The sequence below is a fragment of the Notamacropus eugenii genome, chromosome 7 (genome assembly GCF_028372415.1).
Source record: "Notamacropus eugenii isolate mMacEug1 chromosome 7, mMacEug1.pri_v2, whole genome shotgun sequence".
NCBI classification, from domain to species: domain Eukaryota; kingdom Metazoa; phylum Chordata; class Mammalia; order Diprotodontia; family Macropodidae; genus Notamacropus; species Notamacropus eugenii.
Window position 1 is genome coordinate 21424165 of NC_092878.1, and position 25606 is coordinate 21449770.

Below are 25606 nucleotides of genomic sequence, written 5' to 3' on the forward strand. Positions count from 1 at the left end.
TTTAAAGTAAAATGTGATTTATTGAATACGAATATAAACAATACAGAGTATTAAATAACATGGCCCCGTTACATGAATATCATATTTCTCTATGTATTGTGTTAGAAAGATCTCTACAGAGCTGCAGAATAATCAGAACCAGCTCTTGACTGTGGAAATGACATTTTGCTTCCATTTCAAATGAGGGAATGGTCTTTGGGCATCATGTGACATTGTCAAAATGTTTCATGCAACCATTTCTCATGATCCTCTCTCTTTAAGCAGCTTGCACAAATGTTGTTCCTCATGTGGCAGTGCTGTCCTAAGAAGAAAAGACACAGCAATGTCCTTTAGTTAGGAGCTTAGATTCCATATATAGGTTCTTACTTTTATTTATATGGAGGTATCCCCACTTTGCGGCAAGGAAACAAATAAGGTTAAAACATAGGTGTCATTTGGAATCCAGCTACAGCTTAGTCCCTGGTGCTTGTTTATGGAATGTCTGCAGCTGTTATTTCGTTTTCTGCTGCCTGCTGCTACTACCACCATTAACAGAACTCAATTGTCAGTCATTCTTCAGAGTTTGCCTCTTCTGTGTGGTTGAGCTTTACATTCTAATTGCTGGGATCATCTTGCCCCCATTAATTAGTGAGAGTGCTTTTCTCTGCAAAGTATTTTAAAATAAAAAACATGCCCTGAAATATCCTCTTGGTTTTTTTTTCTTTCAGTCATTACTTTTGTCCTGTAAAAAAACAAATGCATGAGCCATAAGTAATAAATTAAAATAAAAACAAAATCAAAGGAAGAGAAAACATTTCAGCAAGTTAGGGAGATTTTGATCAGATTTTAGCTCTTAATTCAGAGAAACTTGGGATGATTTCTTTGAACTGATATAGAGTAAGGTAAGTCAAGTCAAGAGAGCAATGTATGTGATGACTTCAGTTATGTAAAGGAAAGTACACTGAAAAATTTTAGAATTCCTATCAGTGCCACAATTTATCCCCAAAGACTGATGGAGAAACCTAATTCTCCCTTCTTGATAAAAAGCTTTAGTCTTAAGAGAATGACTTTGATAATTCAGAAAAAAATTTTTTTTAAAAGATACCCTTTGGAGTGTGATTAGAATTACGAACATGTGCTATTTGTTGGTTTGTTTTATTGCAAAGTTCTTTATCACAAAGAAGAACTGTCTTTGAGTCTATGAGTATTGGAACATGGCAGTGGTGTTTTTTTAGAAAAGAGATTCATTGAATATTTAGTAAAAAATCAATAATTAACAGACATGCAAACAAAAAATAAACAACTTTTTTTCTTTCATTTTAATCAAGTTCAAGTCCATTATAGTATTGGTTCTGAAGTTGGAGTCAGAAAGCTCTGGGTTCGAATTCTAGCCCTCTCACCTATTGTTTGTGTAATTTGGGGTAGGTTATTTAATCTATCTGGGCTTCAGTTTCCTCATCTGGGAAATGAAAGAGTTGGACTAGAATTCAGTGGTGTCAAACTCAAATAGAAACAAGATCTCTATGAGGGCCTCGTGTTGACTCAGAAAACCACAAATTAACATTATCTATGTTACTGTATTCTTATTTATTCTGTTGAATATTCCCTAGTTTTATTTTATTTGGGTTTACCCCACAATTCCTGGGCTAAATAACCTCTGAAGTTTCTTCCAGCTCTAATTCCATAATCCTATAAGTCATTAAAAAATACTTCCAAAATTGCATTTCTTAGAATACTTTGAATTCCAAAAATGTGTTTATTTATGAGAAGTGTTTGGCATAATATTTTCCCATGAAAAAAGAATCATGACTGGAAATGTGCCTGTGATTAGCAAGGCCAGTGATGGGAAAATTTAACTCCATCTTTTAAAAACTAATTTTAACCATTAAAGTCCTGATTTTCAGATTGTTTCAAATGACTTCTCATTCTGCCAGAGATCTCTTTTTTTCATCCAGTTTTTCTTTAATTAAGCACTAAGCCCCCTTTCCATTCATATATTTTCCCACTTCACTATTTCATTGATGGCCAAATTAAGGGAAGAGTTCTCCTTTCCAATTTGGTAACTAAAGAGTCAAACAGATGTTTTCCAATGTTAACCTGTATAATGGCCACTCTATGCCTGTCATAATTAGGGCACATAATATGAAAAATGAATGAGGCTAGAGATCCCAATTTTCTAATCGCCTACTGAGTGAATAATGTCCTTTCCCCTATGAAACATATTTCTTCTGTGTTCCAGACAGGAGTCACACCTGTTTCCAAATTCTTTATACTCAAAGTTTTCATCACCATTTGAACTCATTGATACTATTAGACCTCTGTGCACCTATCTTATTTGCATTCTTTTGACCTGGAGTCCATGATGATTTTCAGTACTCCCAAACATGTCTAGCCCACAGGTGGTTCTCATTGCAATTCCATTTAAGAATATCAACAGTGGTTTAGTAACAGTGACTTTGTTCAGCCAAACAGCTCATGACAGTCCATGCACAGATTTTATCTCTTTACATAAAATGCATCCGTGGTGCCTGCCCAGACATAGATTTCTGAGAAGCATATGTTTCTGATACTTGAATATTTTCCACCAAGAACTGAAAGAAAAGTCATTTTCCCTACCTCTCTACTCTTAAGGACTCACACAGCCCAAAGCCATTTTGGATAGAGGTTTTCTCATCACTTTCATATTTGTAAGTTATTTTCAACGTTATCAGGTTTCATTTTTAGTGCTATTATTTTTCTGGTATTGAGTAATTGCAAGCAATGAAATACTATAATCTCTGAGAAATTAAAATTTCACCATCCCACATGCTGAAAAGATATGAACAGGCATCCAGCTTTCAAATGAAGAAATAAAACCATCAATGATATAAAAATGTTTGACAATATTGTTGAGATGGAGATCATCCTTGGTTCATTCATAGGGATGGATTTCCCTTCTGATGAGCTACAAGTATTCTGGACCTTTACTAAAGAAAATGTTCAGGAGCTTCTAACAGTGGTCAATTAATTCTCTGAGAACTGAGAACCAAGTCATTGGGAGAAGCTCCTGTTGGATAATCTGTATCCAATTCATTGATTCCTTATGTCCCAAACTCAAGAAATAGCCACTGAGTCTGGAAACATCAGTCTTTCAGGATCACTTTTCAGTAACAGGTTTAGAGAAGGATATACAAAGCAAAAGTTGGCAGGGACTTGAGATCTGGTCTCAGCCTCACCTAGGTAAGAATATGTCTTTAGCCACCTTCCACTGCTGTTGCTGTTGCTGCTGCTAGGGAGAGAGAGAAATCTCCTTTTCCTACTTGGGGCATCAAAGGGAAAGTTGGCATTGATTGTGATACAAACAAAAAGATTCCTCAAAAAGGACTCAAAGTTGTCTCCTCTTATTCCTCAGGGTTCAAAGAGTGGATTACCTTTTCTGGCTCATTCACCAAATGTCTACAAAGTTAAAATCCCTGTGCTCCCATCATGCAACACATAGAACCAGGAGACCCTGATCGTACATGCCCTTTGGTACTCATAGCTCAGAGTTTTTAAGCCTTTCAAAGTTGTTTGTATTTACCACATTGTTGTTGTTTTATAAAATGTTCTCCCGGTTCTGCTTATTTCACCCTGAATTTGTTCATATAAGCTTCCTAGGTTTCTCTGAAACTCCCCTTTCCATAATTTCTTATAGGTCAATAATATTCCAATGTATTTATATGCCGCAATTTGTTTAACTATTCTCTATTTGATGGTCATGCCCTTAGTTTGCAGTTCCTTGCCACTACAAGAAGAGGAGTTACAAATATTTAATACCTATAGGTCTTCTCCTTTGTTCTTTGATCTCTTTAGGATTCCTTTCTTTTGAATAATCCAAATATATCCACATACACACATATATTATATATAGTTGCTGTTCATTCATTTCAGTCATGGCCAAATCTTCATGTCCCCAATGGAGTGATTTGCCATTCATTTTCTTTTTCCAGCTCATTTTATAAAGAACTGAGGCAAACAGAGTTAAGTGACTTACCCAAGGTCACTTAGGTAGCAAGTATCTGAAGTCAAATTTAAATTTAGGAAGATAAGTCTTCCTGACTTCAGACCCAGTACTCTATACATCATACTACATAGCTATGTGTGCGTGTGTATATGCGTATACATGAATATATATGTGTATGTGTGTGTGTGTGTGTATAATCAGATTTTAATGGATTATTAAAAGCAAAGAGATTTGATAGATAGATTCTAATAATCTAATACTAAAGAAAAGGGGGGAGAGAGAGAAAGAAGAAAAGCAAAGACAGAGACAGGGAGAGACAGAGACTGAGAGAATCCCACATTTTTAAGATTCTTAAAAATAAAGTGTGGGCTCATGAGAAGGGAGATCCATCTCTATGCATGATCCATAAGATGGTCTCCACCTCAGTAATATTTTGAAGCATTCTTATACTCTTATTGATAGCTTTTATTTCTCTTTGAAAACTGGGTCCCTGTTCATATCCTTTTACCATGTGAGATGGTAAAATTTTAGTTTCTCAGAGATTTTAGTCTTTTATTATTTGCGTTTATACGATGACAGAAAAATATTAGTATTAAAAATAAAATCAGATAACATTGAGAATATCTTACAAATGTGAAAGTCATGAGAAAACCTCTGTTCAAAATGGCTTTGGGTTTTGTGAGTCCTTAAGAGTATGTATGTGTGCATGCATGGTATTAGCATGTATATATTCCATACCTCCAATAATTGATATCTGTAAATATGGTATAGTGTATATGTATATAGATTAGTATGTCAAAATATAATATGTAATTATACACATATTTAAGTTGGATTTTTAGAAGCAGAGATCACATAGATATATAGATATAGAAATATTCTAATAATTCAATATTATAGAGTATACTCACATATTTGCTCTATAGCTCCAATAATCTATAGCTACGCATAGTATACCATATAGAAAGTAGTATTTCAAAGTATAATACATAATTGCATACATATTTATTTTGGATTTTAGAAGCAAAGAGATCAGATAGACATATAGAGATAGATATTTTCTAATAATTCAATATTACAGAGTATACTCACATATTCATATATGTTCTCTATAGTTCCAATATATATATAGCTATAAATATATATATTAGTATATTAAGATTATATATATATACTGTATATATGTATATATTGGATTTTTAGAAGCAAAGAAATCCAATAAATATATTGATAGATATAGATATAGTCTAATGATTCAATATTATAGAGTATACTCATATGTTATATATATGGATATATATATATATATATATACTGTATTGTTCCAACAGTCTACAGCTTGAGTATACTATATGTAGAGTAATATCTTATACATATTTATGTTGGATTATTAGAAGAGAGTTCTATAGATATAGATATATACTAATGATCTAATATTACAGAGTGGGGCAGGAGATGGAGAGGGAGAGACAGAGAGAGAGAAGGGACAGAGACAGAGAGAAACGAAGGTTTTTAGGCTCCTTAAAAACAAATCTCCGCACCAGTTCCTCTTCTTCTTCCATACCTACCCCTCCAAAAAAGAATTTTTAAAAGTCCTCACAGATTCCTAAATCTCTAGTCCAGAGAAATGGCAGAAGGGGAATTGCCCAGCAATTTACAATATATCTTTCGGAAGTGGCCTTTTAGGGCTCTCTGACATTCTGTGGAGCCGTGGAGTAAAAGGAAAGCTGAATGTCTGAAACAGCTCCCTGCTACAGAATGACAGGTAATTTAAGGTTCTGGAAAAACTTTTGCCCTAGATAATACTTGGAAATCCAGCCTCATATCAAGACCTGATTTCTCCCATTTAAATCTGTTCTGAGTCCTCTATTCCTCATTCCCTAGCCTACATACGCTCTCATATATAATGTCTCTGGAAATACATTGATTTCCAGATCTAGGCACCAATAGAATGGGGCTTTTTCCAAGTTACACTGGTTTAACTACTGATCTCCTATGTAATTGCCTCTGAGACTTGAGTAGTTGAAACTGAACACAGTTCATCTCACGTGGAGAAACTTAACTGCTCACTTTAGATACTTTCTCTCCTACACTCAGGCAAACACACACACAAATTCCTTTTGAAGTGGATGACAAACCAAGCAAATGGCCTATTTGTGGGTGAAAGGGGCAACTCCAGGAAAGTCACAACCACTGTGTACCATCTCAAATATTCTCAATCTATAAGACTAGTTCCTTGCCACAGCTATCCTGGGAGTCATAGATCTTAGGATAGTCATGGATTTTAAGAAGCACCCATTAACTTTTGACCTGTTGGTTTTGAGCAGGTATGTGAACAAACAAAGGTGAACATATTTCACTGAAAACCTGCAAAACACGCCACAATAATGAAGCCAGAGGGCTAAGTAATGATTTCTCCGGGAACATCTTAAAATTTTCTTTGGGAATATCATGCCTCTCCTTAATATGTATATTTCTCTATGAAAATATTTAGAATTCCTCAACTGCATCTTTTCATAAAATTTCAAAGCACTTACATTTATTTGGATTGTTTCTTTGCAAATCACCTGAAAAGTAGTTATAGTCAAGTATAATTATTTGTGTCCATTTTCCAAATGGACAAATTAAAGCCTTACAGATTCATGATTTTACCAACATATCAGAAAATAAACAACAAATCCCAGAATTAGATCAGATTTCTGGACTCTCTCAATTAAGTACTTTTCCTTTTGTCAGTGGGATATGGTAGTGTGGCACCTATATAACTACTCCTAGGTTCAGCATGGTCATTTTGGGGATGATAATTATTCAATGCACAGTTCATGCAAGGGTGGAGGGAGGGAGTGAGAGAAACAGAAAGGCGGACAGATAGAGAGACAGAGACAGAGACATACAGAGAGACACACACAGTGACCGAGACAGAGAGACAGACAGACAGACAGACACAGAGACAGAGACATACAGAGAGACACACACAGTGACTGAGACAGAAAGATAGAGGAAAAAAGGAAGAGAGGAAATATAAATGTGTATTTATTACTTTTACCCCTCTTGATTTGGAAAGTTAAGTGGATTATTTCAGTAAACTAATAAGCTCTGTTCTGATCTAAATGATTTTTTTTGATTCTACAATTTGATAGAGATAAAAGTAATATATGTCCATTTATATTTTCTCTTTTTCGTTCTCCCTCTGTCTCTCTCTGTCCCACTGATGAAAGGAAAGGCACTAGACTGAAAGTTTAGAAATCTCATATATTGGCCAGATCATTGTACCACACTATCTTCCTTGCTACGATGTTAATTCATGGAATACTTTCCCTTCTCAAGTACTTTTAAATCATTGTTTTCAAAAATTTGAGAAATTATAAAAGTAATAATAATAGCTCATATTTATAAAATGCTATACAACTTTTAATTTTCCATAGACAATGGCCCAAAGTGTATTAAAATCTGAAGTCTCTATCTAAAAAAAAGAGAAAAGAATGCAAATTCCAGAAACAAGAAATTATCTTAACTCTTATACTTTTTGATATTATTATATCTAGCTTAGATACATAACCTCATTTGATACTAGGACCACTTCACCCAACTATACATACTTTTCTTCTTCTCCTCCTCCTCCTCCTTTTTCTTTTTCTTCTTCTTTGATAGAGACTCCAGGCTTTAATACTTGCACTTTGGGCTGTTGCACATCTACAACTAAAAGTATGTCATGCATTAGCAACATATTAAGGAAAATAGTCTGGTACAATGTCTACAGAGGTATCACTGGAATCAGAAAGAGCTAGACTCAAGCTATCTCAGTAATATCTAGTATTTGGTGGTGCTGAACAAGATTTGTAATTTCTCAATAACTTAGAAGCACTTGACACATATTGGTATTTATTCGCATAGGCGCTTGTTTTTCTCTCTCACAGAATGTAAGCTCCTTTAGGGAAGGTATTAGTTAAATTTAGTTCTGTGTATTTGGTACCTAATTAAATTGAGTACCAGTTAAAGATAAATTGACTATCTGTATATGTGGTGGGAGTTTCACATTAGGGTGTTTCCTGTGCCAATGCAATCACAGGTTCAATCACAAAACAAAACCCCAAAAGAAGACAAAACACAACCCCAAAACACAGAAGTAGCTATATTAAATATTTGATGTTATTCTCATGGTCCTTACCCATTATGAAAATAAAATATTCCCTTGGGGCAGTTAGGTGGAGTGCATTGGATAGAGCACCAGTGCAGGAGTCAGGAGGACCTGAGTTCAAATCTCACCTCAGACATTTGACACTCACTAGCTGTGTGACCTTGGGCAAGTCACTTAACCCCAATTGCCTCATTCTGGGTCATCTCTAGTCATCCTCATGAATATCTGGTCACTGGATTCAGATGGCTCTGGAGGAGAAGTGAGGCTGGTGACCTGCACAGCTCTCCCTCACTCAAAACAAAGTCAAGTACAAGTCATGTCATTATTTCTCTGATGGCATGGTTTTCTTTGGTAACGAAGGATGAACACACACAAAATATTCCCTTACTATACAGAAAAGAGAAGCCTTAAGGAACTCATTAAAGTTGAACTGTTTACATTCCTCCATGTGAAGATGTTATTTTTAACTCATGGGACCTTTTTCAGTATTTGGGTAGTTGGTTGTTGTCCTTCATTCTCAAAGAGGACCAAAACGACATCACCATGATAAAGTAAAGTTTCAGAGCATCCAACTGTGGCTGATCAGACCAATACAAGTTCGGAATACTCTACCACAGGTTGGGCACAAATAGTCCATGTGAATATTTGAAGTGGATATCCCAAATTTGCACATCCTACATTTACTTTGTGCTGTTTCAATTCTGCTTTGCTCAAGGAGCACAGCACCCTTTCTGATGTGGGCACACCATGCTGAGCGGTCCTGTGCCAGTGTCTCCCATGTTGCATAGTCAAATTCAAAGTTCTTGAGAGTGTCCTTGTATTGCTTCTTCTGACCACCATGTGATCACCTGCCCTATGCAAGTTTTCCATAAAATAGTCTTTTTGGCAAGCACACATTTTGCATTCAAACAACATGGCCAGCCCATTGGAGTTGTGCTCTCTGAAGCATAGTTTGAATACTCTGCAGTTTAGTTCAAGCAAGGGCTTCAGTGAATTGTACCTTATCCTGCCATGTTATCCTCAGAATCTTCCTAAGACAATTCAAATGGAAGCAATTCAGTTTCCATGGTGCTGGTAGACTGTCCATGTTTCACAAGCATAAAACAATAAGGTCAGCATAACAGCTCTGTAGACCTTCAGTCTGGTAGTCAGTCTAATACCTCTTCTCTCCCAGACTTTTCTTTGAAGCCTCGCAAACACTGAGCTAGCTCTGGTAATCAACCTCATTGTCAACATGTACATCCCTGGAAAGTACACTACCAATGTAAGTGATCTTATCCACAGCATTCAAAAGTTCTCCATTTGTTGTAACCAATGGTTCCACATATGGATGGTGTGGTGGTGGCTGATGGAACACCTGTGTTTTCCTGGTGTTAATTTTTAAGTCAAAATTAGCACAGGCAGCAGAGAATTGATCTATCCTTTGCTGCATCTCATCTTCAGAGGCTGTATTAAGTGCACAATCATCTGCAAAAAGAAAATCTTGCACCAACACTCCCTCCACTTTGGTCTTGACTTGAAGCCTTTTCAAATTGAAGAACTTGCCATCAGTGCAGTAGTTGACCTTGATGCCATGTTCATTCTCACTGAAAGCATTTGACAACATGGTTGAAAACACCATGCTAAAAAGCCTGGGAGCAAGCACAGAGCCCTGTTTCACTCCATTGGTGACTGGGAACGTACAAGAGCATTGTTCATTATTCAAAACCCAGGCAAACATGCCATCATGAAATTGACATGCAATACTGATGAACTTCTCTAGGCAGTCAAATTTTGACATAATTTTCCATAAGCCCTCATGACTAGCAGTGTAGGAAAGCCTTGGTCAGATCCACAAACGTTGGGTACAGACCTCTGTTCTGCTCCTGGCATTTCTCCTGCAGCAAACACCACATCAACTGTTCCTTGGCCCTTTCTGAAGAGGGAATATATATATGTAGGTGGGTATGGATATATGTTTGTGTTTATATTATATATGTATAGGTATGTAGATGTACAGGGGTGTATGTGTGTGTGTGTATACATACATACATACATACATAGACAGAGGGCACTGAGTGAGCTGAATATGAGGGGAGAATACCTAAAGAAAATAAAATTTACTACAGAATGGAATGTACAAGAAAGAGTAAGAGAAAGGGAGGGGTACAACATAACAAATCATCTCACATAAAAGAGGGGAGAAAGAGCTTTTACAATGGAGGGGAAGAGGGAGGAGATGAAAGGAAATAACTGAGCCTTGCTCTCATGGGATTTGACTTAAGGAGGGAATAACACACACTCCATTGGATATAGAAATCTATTTTACCCTGCAGGAAGGCAAGGGGGAAGGGGATAGGAGAGGGAAGATAATAGAAGGGACAGCAAATTGGAGAAAGGGATAATCAGAAGCAAATACTATTGTGGGAAGACAGGTCAAGGGAGAGAATGGAATAAATGAAAGGCAGGAGAGGACAGAGGGAAATGTGGTTAGTCTTTCACCACATAACTATTATGGAAGTGCTTTGCATTATTACACATGTATGACCTATATTGAATTGCTTGTTTTCTCAATGAAGGTGGGTGGGGAGGGAGGGAGAGAATATGGAACTCAAAGCTTTAAGAATGAATGTTAAAAATTATTTTAGTGTGCAAGTGAAAATTAAGCTATACAGGCAATGGAGTATAGAAATCTATTCTGCCGTATAGGAAAATAGAGGGGAAGGGGGATGGAAGAAGGGTGGGTAATAAAAGGGAGGACAGACTGGAGGAAAGGGTGGATGAGGTTCATGCTGTTCTGGGGAGGGGGGCAGGGAGAGATGAGGAGAAAATTTTGAATTCAAATTCTTGTAGAAGTGAATGTTAAGAACTGAAAATAAATAAATTATATATTTTTAAAAATATTCCCTTACACATGAGAACATTGAAAGAAAAAACACAAGAAGACAACACTCTACAATTTGTGTGACTTAATAAATATTTGACCAAATGTTCTCTTCAATTAAAACCCAGCATGCATTTCTACATGGTCTGACCATCTTCAAAGATGAAGGGCCAACCAAGATTTCCTGCCTCAGGGGGTTTATAGCATTTTCTTTCTCTTTCTGAGGAGAGCAACTTTTCATCACGAAACACTAAGAATTTAGAAGCTTTTGTGATCGAGAAAGCAATGCTATAAAGGTTCCCAAGCGGGCAGAGACACTCAAATAAAATTCCAAAATGGTGGCAGATAATTTTGCCTGACTAAACCTCTACAAACGCGCTGTGTATAAGCTGAGGAACACACTTCCATACGCCTGTTTTCCATAAATACAGAAGTCTAGTAATTACCTCAAGAGCCATACATTATTTATTTACTCTGAAGCTTTAATGAAGGAAGACTCAATGTTTATTATATTAAAATGGTTTCGGAGGGTGGGGAGCATGAAAAGCCTTCCTTCTCCCATTAATGAATCTGGCCTTATGTTCCTTCGATTTTTTATCAGCAATTTTATGCTCCGCAGGTAGTAAACAAAAATCGTGACAGCCAAACATGCATTTTGCATCACAACAAACCGTCAGATCTGCAAACAGTCGCTAAAGGTGCTCCCTTCCTCCAGCAGGAAAAAACAATAGCGTTTATTAGCAGCGTTTCACTGTGCTCCCATGATTTGTGTGTACCTCTCTCTGAAAGTGTCAGCTGTCAAATGAAATGATGAGGACTGACAGTTTCGAATTGTAAAAGTTCAGCTCCTTTCAAATGTACTAAATGAACAAGAGCTGCCTAATTTGGGCTGAAGAGAAAGCGACAAAAATCCCCTGTAAGTATGCAAGGTTTTATTCTACTTTTTTGCATGCTTAGTATGCACAGGGAATGTTAAATACTCTTCAGCTGGATACACTGTTAATTCTAAGAGTGAGAAAGATTTCATTAGGTAGGCTTCAGGCAAGAGTGGTCTTCAAATGGAATTCCCTTTTATTTTCTGAAACTCACAGTATATGACCCATATCCAATGACAAATGGTCTATAAACTCTCCTGCAGTATTTAATTGCGTAAACTTCCATTATATTCTAGCATTAACGGAAGACCACTTTGACATGAGATGTCAGATGAAAAGAAGTAAAAAATAAACCCCTTCCCTATTAAAAAAAAAAAAAAAAGCTAAAACAGTCCTAAAAACAGCAGAATATCTTAAACGGTGATATGTTCCTAGCTTACAATTTTAACCTTTTTTGCAACCAATTAGTTACTTTTAATTTTGGTGGTGCAAAAAAAAATCTATTAATCACTATTTAATTATCTGGAGCTCTTGCTTGCCTAATTAGTGCTTTCCGTATTGCATCTCCTACTGAACTGGAGACCCCATCAACTCATTTATCTGATACGTTTTTTGGTGTACTGGTGAGTTAATTAATGAAAAGAAAAAGAAAAAAAGCCCCTTGTGTTTAAATGGTTCATTCCTCTTTTAAAAAAAGCTTATTAAACACTTTGAACATTAAATAAGCCGACTGATTTTATAGGGTTTTTTTCTTCCATTGCACTAAAAAGCATAGTATAAATGCAAAATCCCATGTGACATTTTTGGGTAACTATACTCAAAGAGAATGAATCAGAAGAAACTGATCGGTTGAGTAACAATCATCCTTAAGTACACAGCCTAGGGCACGAAGCTTTTGAAAAATATTTTATACAGGAAAAAGGAAGGAAAGAAAATGAAAATGAAAAGGGGATGAGTGAATCAGAGATTTTACTTGGGAGTTTGGGGTTATGGTTTGATTGACCAAAGCAGGTAGGAAACGAAATCATGTTGTTACATAACAAACAGTATACTATGAAGTTGACTATAGCTCTTGGACTCAAGAAAATAGAGGAAGCATCAAGACAGTAAAGAGTTACTCTTCTGTGCCTGTCCCACCTACCTCATCCTTGCTGACCTTGGCCATGGAAAAAAATAAATAAATGAATAATTTTTTAAAAATTGGGCTAAATGTAGAAGTTGAGGGCCATGGGAATCTATTCCTACTCTGTGAATGAATGAACAAATGAATGAAAAGGCATTTAATAAATAGCTAAAAAGCACTGGATATATATTCAGAAGACTTGGCTTGAAATTTCAACTCTGCTTTTTTACTGCCTGAGAGATGTTGGACAAGTCACTTCAATTCTGGGGATCCCAGTTTCTTCATCTGTAAAATAAGTAAGTTGAACCAGAAGATTCGTGAAGATGCTTCCAGAGAAGCTCCAAAGTCTTTCTACACCTTGTCTCACTTCAAGATCAGCCCAGTCTCTGACCTCAGTCATCTGGGGTTTACTCTTTTTTGTAAGCCTGTGTTTTTGGTATACTTTGACAACCATCAGGATACATTGAATTAGAGCTCTGCTTCCTGTTTGGTACGGTAAAAACATAATCTAGTTAATGTTTAATAACTGACTGAAAAAAAATTAATATCTGATACACTTTTAAGTTGAATCTGCATTACTATCATTTTTTCCATCACTTTATTAAGTCTAGACAGTCAAAACAATAAATCAAGCCCTGATTTATAGCATTTGCATAATTCCAAGGTAGGTATGTTCACACTGAAAATTTAACAATTGACTGTCACTGAAGGAGCTATCTCTAGCCTACTCTTGGATACTCCATAACCAAAATCAAAACCAAATCAATACATTTTTATTAAATAAGACTATGTGAAAGACATAGTTACTCACCAAAGAATATGTGAAAACATTTTTTTAGAAGACAGCATGGCATAGACGTTAAAGTATTATACCAGAACCAAGTTAAGTAAGACCTCCATTCAAATCACTGATACTTCCTAGAATAAATGTGGTCATAGGAAAATCACTTAACTTTTATAAGCCTCAGTTTCCTTATCTGTAAAATGGGGTTAAAATGCCTTTAGTGTTGTAAAGTATAGATGAGATAATATATGAACATTTTTTTCAATATTGAAAGCATTCTATAAATGTCAGTTAATAACTACTGTGGTAATATAAGAAATTTATAATTCAGTTCAGTTCAACAATCAATTATTGGTTATGTGGAAAGCTAGTCAAAGAAACATAGATATAGAATGGGAAGATACTAAAGGGTTGGTATACTCAATCCCTTAACTTTACAGGCAAGAAAACTGAGGCCTAGAAAAGTTAATTGACTTGTATAAGATTACATACGTATTAAAAGAAAGACTTAGGAGATGAACCTGGGTCCTCTGATTCCAAATGAAGTATTTTTTACACAGCATCGTGTTGCCTCACTATCAAATACCAGAATGTCTGATAATCTTCACCTCCCACCCTTATCCTTTCTTGCAATTGTTAGACAATTAAGATTTCCTGAATATCTTAAGATTCTGAGAAATCCCTAATATTCAAACCACTAAGAAGAAAATATAAAAATGCAAAGGTGTGATTTATATCTCACTCCTAGAAACATATTGAAGTTTAATATTCTAAGAAGACTATTTTGCAAGTACCTTTCAGCCAAGCAATATCTATTTTATATTTTAGTAAGTATATATGCATGTCCATAATATGTATATTTATATATATATAAAATCTGTTTTTCAAATATGCCAAAACAAGTACTTTGGTTTCTTAGTGAAGTAATTGAGGAAAAAATATAAATAAATTCATTAGAATACTAAAAGCAATCTCCCCACCCCACCCTACTCCATACACACCTCAGACTTCTTGTCAACCTGGTTCAACTCTAACTTGGGCATATCTCCAGCAGATCCGAGAGTGCTATTTACTGATTATCTTTTCTCCCCATTGGGATCATAAGATTTTAAGTGAAAAAATGTAAGAGATTTATTGCTAATGGGATTCTACAAATGTTATCTTTGTTCAGAGCAAAAATAAAATATAGCCCTAGCTTTTTGTCGAGCATTCTTAATGTAGCTGTTTTTGAATATGTATAACTCATTTAGGAGCCAGAAATAGACGGTAACTCATCATCTTCGCTACCTGCCTTAAAATGTCTGTATTATGTCTGTTTGAAAATAATATAAACTTGTGATTTAATTGATGTCATAACTTCGATTCATCACCGCGCTCATGCTAAACAAAGAGAGTCTGAAGAAACGAGCAGAATGTTCATTGTTGAGCAGGAGAGGTCATAACATGTTGTATTTACATTTGTGTCATGCCTTATTACCAAATCTGGCTAAACCATCTTCCTTCATTATTTCTGAATAGGAGACTGATGATAAGTGCTGTTTTCAGGATTTTTTTTTATCCTTTTTTATTTGTCTGGCTAATTTGTGTGTCTGCAACATGGCAAGGCTAACTCCATGTTTTACTTCTTAAGTTATTAGGGGGGTTTAACTCCTTAAGATAAAGAACAGGGTCTTAAATGTAATATTTGCATGGGTCGACAGCTTCAGGGGAGAAAGGTCAGATGCCCCTGTGAAGGAAGAAGAAATCTGTCTGCATGATCCCAATTTGCTTTGAATAACAGACATGCAGCCCAGGATCAGGAATGATTTGTTGTTAGGTTAAGCAGCAGGGAAGCTCATGGCTGATTATTTCTACTGCTGATACAACTGGGGTAATGGGTGAGTATTGCAAGTTCCACAGATAATCATAATGATACTAGGCAATGAATTGTGTGCATCTGGGTGAGAGTGCTAGTTTTATCAGACTGTGATGGCCAGTAAACTAATATAATCCATAATATTCAGATTAACTGAGATCTTTATTACATCTGCAAAGAGCTACTGGGGTGCTTTGCTGTCTCCTAATATCTGCTTTGTTTTCTCACTTCAAGCTGGTTTTTTTATTCCAAACAATCTTAAATTAAAAAAATACTGATGATTATTCAGATAGGAAGAAGAAAATGCACCCAGCAGTGCCGAGTACTCACAGAATTAACGAACAGCCACCTAAGAGTCTTGTTTTCTATTCCCGAGGCACCTAGAAAATGATTTGCTAGAGCGTAGTAAAGTGGTCATCTCCCTGTCTAACTGAGCTCTCCTAAGATTTTTCATTTGCTGTGCTCTGTCCCATGGTGAAAATGGAGAGAATACAAGATCAGGTCCCTTTCTTCTCAGCTGTAAAGTCTCTTCAGGATCTGATTCAATGAGATTGTATTTGCTACAATGAGCATAGATGGTTCAATGGGGCAGATTGAAGAAATTCTGAAAAGAGTTCAGGGGGCTCCTGGAGGTAGGGGCTCATAGTAGGGTGGGGGGAATGCAGTTATGTACATCATCCTGTGTTTGTTAAGGCCTAAAAGCACTGAAAAGGGATTTATTCTGTTTGTGTAAAGGCCCTCCGTGCTCTGGGTCTCTAAAATGTCACTTCAAGCTTTTTAGCACGTAAGCTTACTCTTGATCTTAGGCCTGACATGACCAAAACCCGGGAGATCAGGGTCTCGCTGACTGAGCCACATTGTTGTTCAAATTCTGCATCTCTAAGGCTGCTGCCAAAGCCATTGGTTTTCTAAAATGAGCAATTGGTCTATATTAATATGAAGTTTTCTATGGTGATTGCCCCCCATATTCTACTAATTCAAAAAGCAGAGAGAGGCATTTTTTGCTTACTCAATATTTTTTTGTTGATCAAATTAACTGTAATTAAAAGGCCTAAGCTCACCCACGAGAATAGTGATCTGTGATCTTCTAATGAGTACAGTCAATAATTAGAGAGTCAATGACAATGACAGTACCAACAGCTCTACAGAGAGTTTTAAAATCTGAGGTTCCATGATCCACAATATAAAGGATGATGGGTTCCACTTCTTGGCTCTTTCATTGACATACTGTCTGCGGCTATAAATTCAGTTCTCTAACTCAGGACTAATTAACAAGTTTAACGTCTCAAAAAAAAAGGGGTTGAACTCAAGAAATCAATATTGGAAAAGTAAAAACTTTTAATAAGAATTTAAAATATATCTCAGAGTACCATACTGCCTTTCTTTGCTTTGTTCAGATACCAGAATCATCATCTGTGTCCTTCTTAACTCTGAAAGTCACTATTATATTTTGACCACGATTTCAGTTCAACCCCTCAATGATTCCGTTTTCCTATTTCCCTATATTCCCCAGGTACATCTAAAAACAATTTTTAACATTCATTTTTAAAACTGTGAGTTCCAAATTCTCTCCCTTGCTCCCTCCCCACCCTTCTTATTGAGAAAACAACCAATTCGAATTAAGTTATACATGTGTTTTCATGCAAAACATTTCCATATTAATCATACTGTGAAAGAAAAGATCTTTAAAAACTCAAGTAAAAAAAGTGTGCTTCAATTTGTATTCAGACACCATCAGTTCTTTCTCTGGGGATGGATAGTATTTTTCATCATAAGTCCTTCAGAGTTGTCTTGATTCATTGTATAGCTAAGTCATTAACAACTGATCATTATACAATATCCCTGCTATGCTGTACACAGTACATTTCACTTTTCATTGGCTCATGTAAGTCTTTACAGATTTTTTGGAGAGCATCCTACTCATCATTTCTTATAGCATAATAGTATCCCATCACAATCATATACTGCAATTTGTTCAGCCATTCCCCAATTGATGAGCATTGCCTCCATTTCTAATTCTTTGCCACCAGAAAAAAGCTCTCGCTCTCTCTCTCTCTCTATGTGTGTGTGTATGTGTGTACATATATATATATATATATATTTTGTCCATGCATACTTTTTATTTTTTCTCTCTTCTGTGATGCATACCTATAAGTGGTATTGCTAGGTCAAAGGATATGCATGATTTTATAGCCGTACTCCAAATTATTCTACGAAATGGTTCAATCAGTTCACAACTCCACCAATAGTGCATTATTGCATCATTTTTCCCACATCCCCTTCACCATTTGTTATTTTCATTTTTCTATCCTATCAGACCATCTAATATGTGTGAGATAATACCTCAGAATAGTTTTAATTTGCATTTCTCAAATCAAAATTGTCAGAGCATTTTTAATATATGACCATGGATAGCTTTGATTACTTCATCTGAAAACTATTCATATATTTTGAACATTTATCAATTGGGGAATGGCTCTTACTTTTATAAATGTGATTCAGTTCTCTATATGTTTGAGAAATAAGGTCTTTATCAGAGAAACTTGCTTCAATTTTTTTCATAGTCACTATTGCTAACTGTATTTCCCTCCATCCTATTTCCACCATGCTTATTCTCTCTTTCTTTTCACTCTACCCCTCCTCCAAAGTGTTTTTCATCTGACTATTCCCTCCTTCATTCTGCCCTCTCTTCTATCACCCCCCTTTTATAAACCTCCCTTTTCTTATTCCCTTCTCCTTCTACTTTCCTGTAGTATGAGGGAGTTCTATACCCAAATGAATATATGTTATTCCCTCTTTGAGACAATTCTGATAAGACTAAGATTCACTCACTCCCCCTCACCCTTCTTCCCCACCACTGTAAAAGCTTTTTCTTGCTTCTATTAAGTGAGATAATTTATCCCATTCGACCTCTCTCTTTCCCTTTCTCCTAGTACATTTCTCTCACCCCTTAATTTAATTTTTTTAGATATCATCCCTTCATATTTAACTCATACCTAAGAATTTAGAATTTGGAATTCTGTATATGCTCCCTCTATCTGACTTAATAATGAGAAAGTTCTTGAATTACAAATATCATCTTTACATGTAGGAATGCAAACAGTTTAACTTTATTAAGTCTCTTATGATTTCCCTTTCCTGTTTAAGCTTCCTATTGGGTCTTGTATTTGAAAGTCAAATTTTCTATTCAGCTCTGGTCTTTACATCAAGAATGCTTGAATGTCCTATATTTAACTGAATGTCTATTTTTTTATCCTAAAAGATTATACTCAGTTTTGCTGGGAGGTGATTCTTGGTTGTAATCCAAGCTCCTTTGTCCTTCACAATATCATATTCTAAGTCCTCATATCCTTTAACGTAGAAGTTGATAAATTTTGTGTTATCCTGACTGTAGCTCCATAACACTTGACTTGTTTCTTTCTGGCTGCTTACAATATTTTCTCCTTGACTAGGGAGCTCTGGAATTTGGATATAATATTCCTGGAAGTTTTCATTTTTAGATCTCTTTCAGGATGTGATCAGTGGTTTCTTTTAATTTACATTTTACCCTCTGGTTCTAGAATATCAGGGCAGTTTTCCTTGATATTTTCTTGAAGGATGATATTTAGACCCTCTTTTTGGTTTTCAGGTAGTCTAATAATATTTAAATTATCTCTCCTGGATCTATTTTCCAGGTCACTTGTTTTTTTTTTTTTTTCCAATGAGATATTTCACATTGTCTTCTTTTTTTTTTCATTCTTTTGGTTTTGTTTCATCATTTCTTGATTTCTCATAAAGTCATTTGCTTCCGTTTGCTCCATTCTAATTTTTAAGGAATTATTTTCTTCAGTGAGCTTTTGTATCTCCTTTGCAGTTGGGCTGGTTCTACTTTTTAAGGAATTTTTTTCAGTGAATTCTTGTGCCTCTTTTTCCATTTGGCCACTTCTGCTTTTTAAGGCATTTTGGCTTTTTGGACCCATTTTATCATTTAGCCTAGTCTGTTTTTTAATGTGTTGTTTTCTTCAGTATTTTTTTGTATCTCCTTTCCCAAGCTGTTGATGATTTTCTTGCATCACTCTAATTTATCTTCCCAATTTTTCCTCTCTTACCTGATTTTCTAAATCCTTTTTGAACTCTTTCATGGCCTGAGACCAATTCATATTTTTCTTGGAGGTTTTGGCTATTGGAACTTTGACTTGGATATGTTCTTCTGAGTGTAGGTTTTTATCTTCCTTGTCTCTGTAGTAACTTTCTATGTTCACATTTTTTTTTCTGTTGGCTCATTTTTGCCAGCCTCTTTCTTGACTTTTAACTATTTGCTGAAGTGGGGTTCTGAGTCCAGGGTAGAGCACACACTCTCCCAATCTTCAGGGGTTTGTGTAATTGTTTTCAGAGATATTTCTACAGATGTGTAAGTTTTCAGTTTTTCTACAATGATCTGTGCTCTAATCTGTGAGTGACTATAAGCACTTTTTCCTGCCCTGGAACTGTGACAAGTGTCCCTGCTCCACTGCAGTTGCAAGCTCTAGCATGCTAGTGCTCCTCTAGCCCTGGGACTAACACCCAGTACTGTGACCCAGATCCAAGTATGGAAAAAGTAACAGAGTCTTGCCTCAGTGCTGTTAAAGAGGCTCCTATAATCTCCTTGTGATCAGATGTTTAACTCTTACCATCCATGGACTGAGAACTTCAGAAGCAGTCACTTCCACTGCCATTGCTGATTCAGTGACTCCTAAAGCCTGCTTCTGATTTACTGATGCCCAGTCTTTACTGGCATTGCATGTGCTAGACTGAACTCCACTCTCCTTTAAGTGTAGCAGACCTTTCCTGCTGATCTTCTAAGTTTTCTTTGACTGGAAAATTATTTCATTCCATCCTTTTGTGGGTTCTGCTGCTCCAGGAGTTACTTTATCCCATTATTTAAAGGTAGGGGTTTGGGGGAAAGCTTAGGTGAGTCACTGCTTTTTGTTCGCCATCTTAGTTTTGCCTAGCAAGTCACTTCTAATTAAATAAATAACAGTGACAATGATGATAACCCACACAAAACACATCATTAGCTGTGTAGTAAAGGAGTGACAAAGAAAAAATGAGAAAATAATAGCCAAGGCACAGTATAGCAAGGACTCTTTATGTTATAAGACAGCTATAGTAGAATGAAAGACTTGCAAGTCTCTAAAACTTGGACCAATTATCATCAAGCAATCCTCCCTACTGGGTTAACACCTTAGCCAGTAGGATGATGATGATGCTACCATGAATCTAAGAAATAGACAGGCAGCATGGAAATTGATTGAATATGTGAATACTTCTGTTACACACCAGTACTAGATCACAGCAAAATGGAAAATAGTTCTTTCTAATTAAGAAGTTCATACTGCTTTTTACCTAAGATCTAAGTTACACAACAAGTTACTACAAATAAATGCAGGGCAATCATTAAAAAAAAAATCAATTGCTATGTATAGATGAAAACAAATAATAAAAGAAATTGCAGAATTATATAAATCTGAAGAGGGAAAAACTTAAAAACCTAAACTTATTGAAAATCCACATATGGCACAAACTAAATAAGTGCTATTTAATAATATAATAAATAACTGTTATTCAATAATAATCCTTTAAAAAAATTTCTGTACATTGTCACTTAATACAACTTGGTTACTATGTAGCTGTCAGCAATTATTTTTAAAGTTCACCAGATTATATTTATTGAATGCAACTTGGCCATTTATCTGTGAGAGAGAGAGAGAGAGAGAGAGCGATATGACAAAAATATTCATGATGCCTTACAGGATTTTAAAAAGGAGATGGGCATACTTATATTGGAATTTTAAAAAAAACCCTTCTTTCATGGAATCAATCCAACAAATAAACCAACTATAACAAAATACAGAATTTTTTTTAAAAGCTGGCATAAGTTGTATCAGTATAAACAAACACATCTCCAAAGTATTTGACAAATACTGAAAAGATATTCCAGAACGTGCACACAACAATGTGTGTGTGTGTGTGTGTGTGTGTGTATATACAGGTATATATGTGCATATGACAGCTCTTGCCAATGTGAGCTCATAGGAAGAAAAGTAGACCTATTAGGAATCCTCCTAAGGACAACCATGAAATGTCACCATTTCAGAAACTGCTCAAGAAAACTATTGGAATGATATTGGAAGTTGACAACAATATATAATTGGAACATGCAGCAGAAAACTTGAACACCATAATGCTCAATCACAAGAATTGATCAGGAAGTATGCTTGAAGTATAGAATTGGAAAAACAAAGTTATATCAAGTTTCTTTTCTCATTTCGTATTTAAGTTTAAAATTTTAAAAATTACAAAAAAAGAAGGCATCATATATTTATTACCAAAATATGGTCACATCTTGTGATTCTTCTAAACCTAGGTCAATTTTATGCTTATATACTTTATGCAAAGAATTCATAGGTTATATAACTATATAATCTGTAAATCCTTACACTTCAAGAAAAAAATATATTGTATGAAAAAAAGTGTGGGAAAAATTTCTAGTAGTATAAATAACAATTCGTTGCAGAGTCCATCATTATTGAACAAGTCCCCAAAAAGCTTCATGACATTTATACCACCTTTATTAAATATCATAAAACCTTTGACCCATTCCCAGACTCATGGCTTTTTTGTGTACTATAAATTTGTAAAACCAATCCAAGAATAGTGAAAATGCTAGAATATTTAATGTCCAAATGTCAAATTGTACTCTAGTTAAAGCGTATTAATAACATAATATCAAAAACAGCCAGTGGGAAAAGTGGATTTATTCAGAGAGATAGTTTAAGTTTACTAGAGTTTCTCCCTAACCTAAAGTTTTCATCACTATTAAATAGAACTGCGAGTGCCTTTCAAGACACAGAGGAAGTTGTTCCAAAACACCATATTTATCTTTCCATGGTGATATCATATTATATACTTCCCTAAAAATTACATGAAAAAGCTACTTTGTCTCATTCCAACTTTCTCTAAAACTATAAAATTGCTACTTTGATTCTGTAAGTAAGTTTTTAATGTACAAAAAGGAAGAATAAAGACAAGGCTTTGAGCTAGATCTCGTAGATGAACTGAGAATTGTAGGAGCAGCATTTATGTGCTGCAAAAGTAATGAGCAGAATAGAAAAATTTGAATCTGCAATGGCAAAGTGACCAAAGAAATGAAAGAAAATACAATAGATTAAGAATGTTAATACACAAAATTGAAAAACAAAAGGGGAATAGCACTTCCAGATCTCAAAATATGCTATAAAACAGCAACCATTAAAAAATCTGTATTGTTTTCAAAAATAGAGAGATAGAGCAATGAAACAGACTAAACCAGGGAAATTAGGAAGCAACAGGACTAAGTAACCCAGTAGTTGATAAAGTGAAAAAAACACATTACCTAAGGAAAAATTTCCTATATGATGAAAACTGTTGGGAAACCTGGAAAGCAGCCTGGCAGAAATTACACTTAGAACAATACCTTACACCATACTTCTCAATAAATTCCAAGAGTATATATAACCTTCATATCTTCAAAAAAACCTTTAAAAAGTCATACCAAAAAAAATCAAGAGAAACAAGTCATGTACTTCTTATAACTATGGATAAGAGATGTGTTCTTAGCAAAATATAAGATAGAAGCAATTACGAAAGATAAAATAGATGGTTTTAATTCATTAAAACTAAAACAAATAACTCACAGGTGACATTAATGCATCCGGGATATGAAGGGAAATTGTCAAAACGGAAACATCTTTGTATCAAATTTCTCTGATGAGGGTTTGGTGTCCAAGATATATTAACTTATTGACTAGTTGATTAGAAAAAGCATGCAATGAAAAACTTTCTCATTTACAAATCTATTTGTCTTTAAGAAGAGAGCACAGTTAAATCAAGAGGAAAAAGTTCATATCCCAACCACTTACAAAGACTAAATACCTGGATTGATACAACCTTATGCAACACAATGTTTTTCTTTTTAATCTATCTCTTACAAATATACTTGGGCCCTTATGGGGAAAATGTTAAATAAATTCACACAAGACAAACTTTATTAGCCTCTCTGATTATGGTCTATATTACTGATAACCCATAATTTAATTTTGCAGAGGGAGTGCTTGTGATATCCATGTTATTCTACAGATCATAAGCATGTCATTTATTTTAATTCCCAGAGTGGTCTTTCAAGTAGATATTAAGACTGAATAATTGTCAAGTGACAATATATAGAATCTTTCCTTATAGGACTCTGTTTTTTTTCACAGTGGAGATGATCAAAAATTACTACTGGGTCAAATGAAGTGAATTACTAACGTGTTGTGAAAAGAGTTTCAAAGTTATTTTGTCACCCATCCCAGTATCCTTTCCATCATTACCCTCTGGATAATAACAGAAACATACAAAAACCAAAGTCCATGCAGCCCCAGAAATTTTAAAAGTTCTCCTACCTGAATATTGGAGATCAGAGGAAACAGAATCTGCTCTCTGTGGATTTACTCCCAGAAGGAAGAAAACAACTTTTACCATCCTACAAAAGCAGCAAATGAAAAGTTTTCTCCCTTAACTTCAAAGGGTATGTATTTGGAAAAGCATGAAGAACTATGTTAATTCAAGGTGATCTCATCATTATTGTTATACCTTGTGGTTCCCTTAACGTTTTGACTTCTAATTGTAATTGACTTCATCTAGCCTTGGAAAAAGTTTCCAGATGACTGTGCAAGGTCCATTTGACATTTTATGACAGCAGCCTTGCCTAAGACCATGTAGAGCCTGAACGAATAGTTCCCCAAATTTTTAGATGTCTTAATAACTTTTTCCCATCACATTAAAGCATAGCATTTAAATTATGGGTGCCTCTTTGCAAGCCCCTTTAGTGGATGTTAGTTTTAAGAGAACAAGAAGCAAAAAAGGTAGTATGGTAGCTTAAAAAGTCTACCGTCTCAGGTGTAAGAGGGGATGGTACAGATCCTGTTCCTGAAACTTCAATACTTTGGGCAAGTTATTAATTTCCTTGTGTCTCAGTTTACTCATCTGTAAAATAAAGAGGTTGGATTGGCATCTGATACATCTTCCTTTTTAGAGATATAATCACATAAGCTTGCTATTCAGAAATCTTTGACTGGTGACAGGGATTTTTGTGCCTCAACTTTTCCACCAATGGAAAGAGAATTTTTAGAAAGAAGGCTTAACTCCTCAAGACCCGTCACTGCTGAAGATTGGAGAATGGCCTTTGTCAGGAAGCCAATTTTCTGTAGAGTAGATCATTTCCACCATTGGTAGCCAAGGGAGCCTCTGTTTTGCTTTGCTTTGTTTGGTGTGCTTTGAGAGAATGAATTCCCAGTCTTTAACATGATAAGGCATATTTATGACATCTGGCTCTTAATAGTTAAACAGATATTTTTTTCTCCACTCTATGTTTATGACAGCACACAGAAAAATATTAGGGGGCCATACTACTTGACTGTTTTGGTTTCTAAGTATTTGAGTTCTCTGCCCTTATTTTGGCCCTGGTTAAGAGAAATTAGATATGTCAATGCAATACTCCCGAGTTGCTTGACTGCTTTTATGTACTTTGAGAAAAGGTTTCCAAAGCCAGAGAATCATGTATTTGTTATTTCTGGGTCCATTAAATATCTCCCAGTAATTAACATTAGCTATCTTAACACTTACAAAAGCGTGCAGATGACAATGTTCTTCTGAGGTACAGCCGTTTCAACATATGTTTGTATTTATGTGGTGCCATCTAATCACCTGCATGACAAAAGAGGTGTAGAATGCCAAGATCACGCTACCCTGCATCCAAATGGCACAGAAAATTGTTTGGAGACAAAGTCACAAACAATGTGTCATGTTGCCCAGAGAGTTGTGGGAGAACAAAGGAAACTCCTTAAATCATGACTGATAGCTTTGGGGGCACTTTAAAGAAGTGTACAACCTGTGCCCAACATTAATGCAAACAGAAAACAAACCATATTACTTTTAGACAGGTCCAGAATGTAATCAAAAATCAAGCT

General features: G+C 35.5%; 1 long non-coding RNA gene across 1 annotated transcript; it reads right to left on the reverse strand.

Moving 5' to 3' along the window:
* On the reverse strand, positions 1 to 24737 carry LOC140513208 (uncharacterized). Its single transcript, XR_011970114.1, has 3 exons — positions 24041 to 24737; positions 7561 to 7660; positions 1 to 301 (listed from the first exon to the last, which is right to left on the reverse strand). It is a non-coding gene; the product is annotated as an uncharacterized lncRNA (long non-coding RNA).
* Between the last annotated feature and the right edge of the window lie 869 nt (positions 24738 to 25606).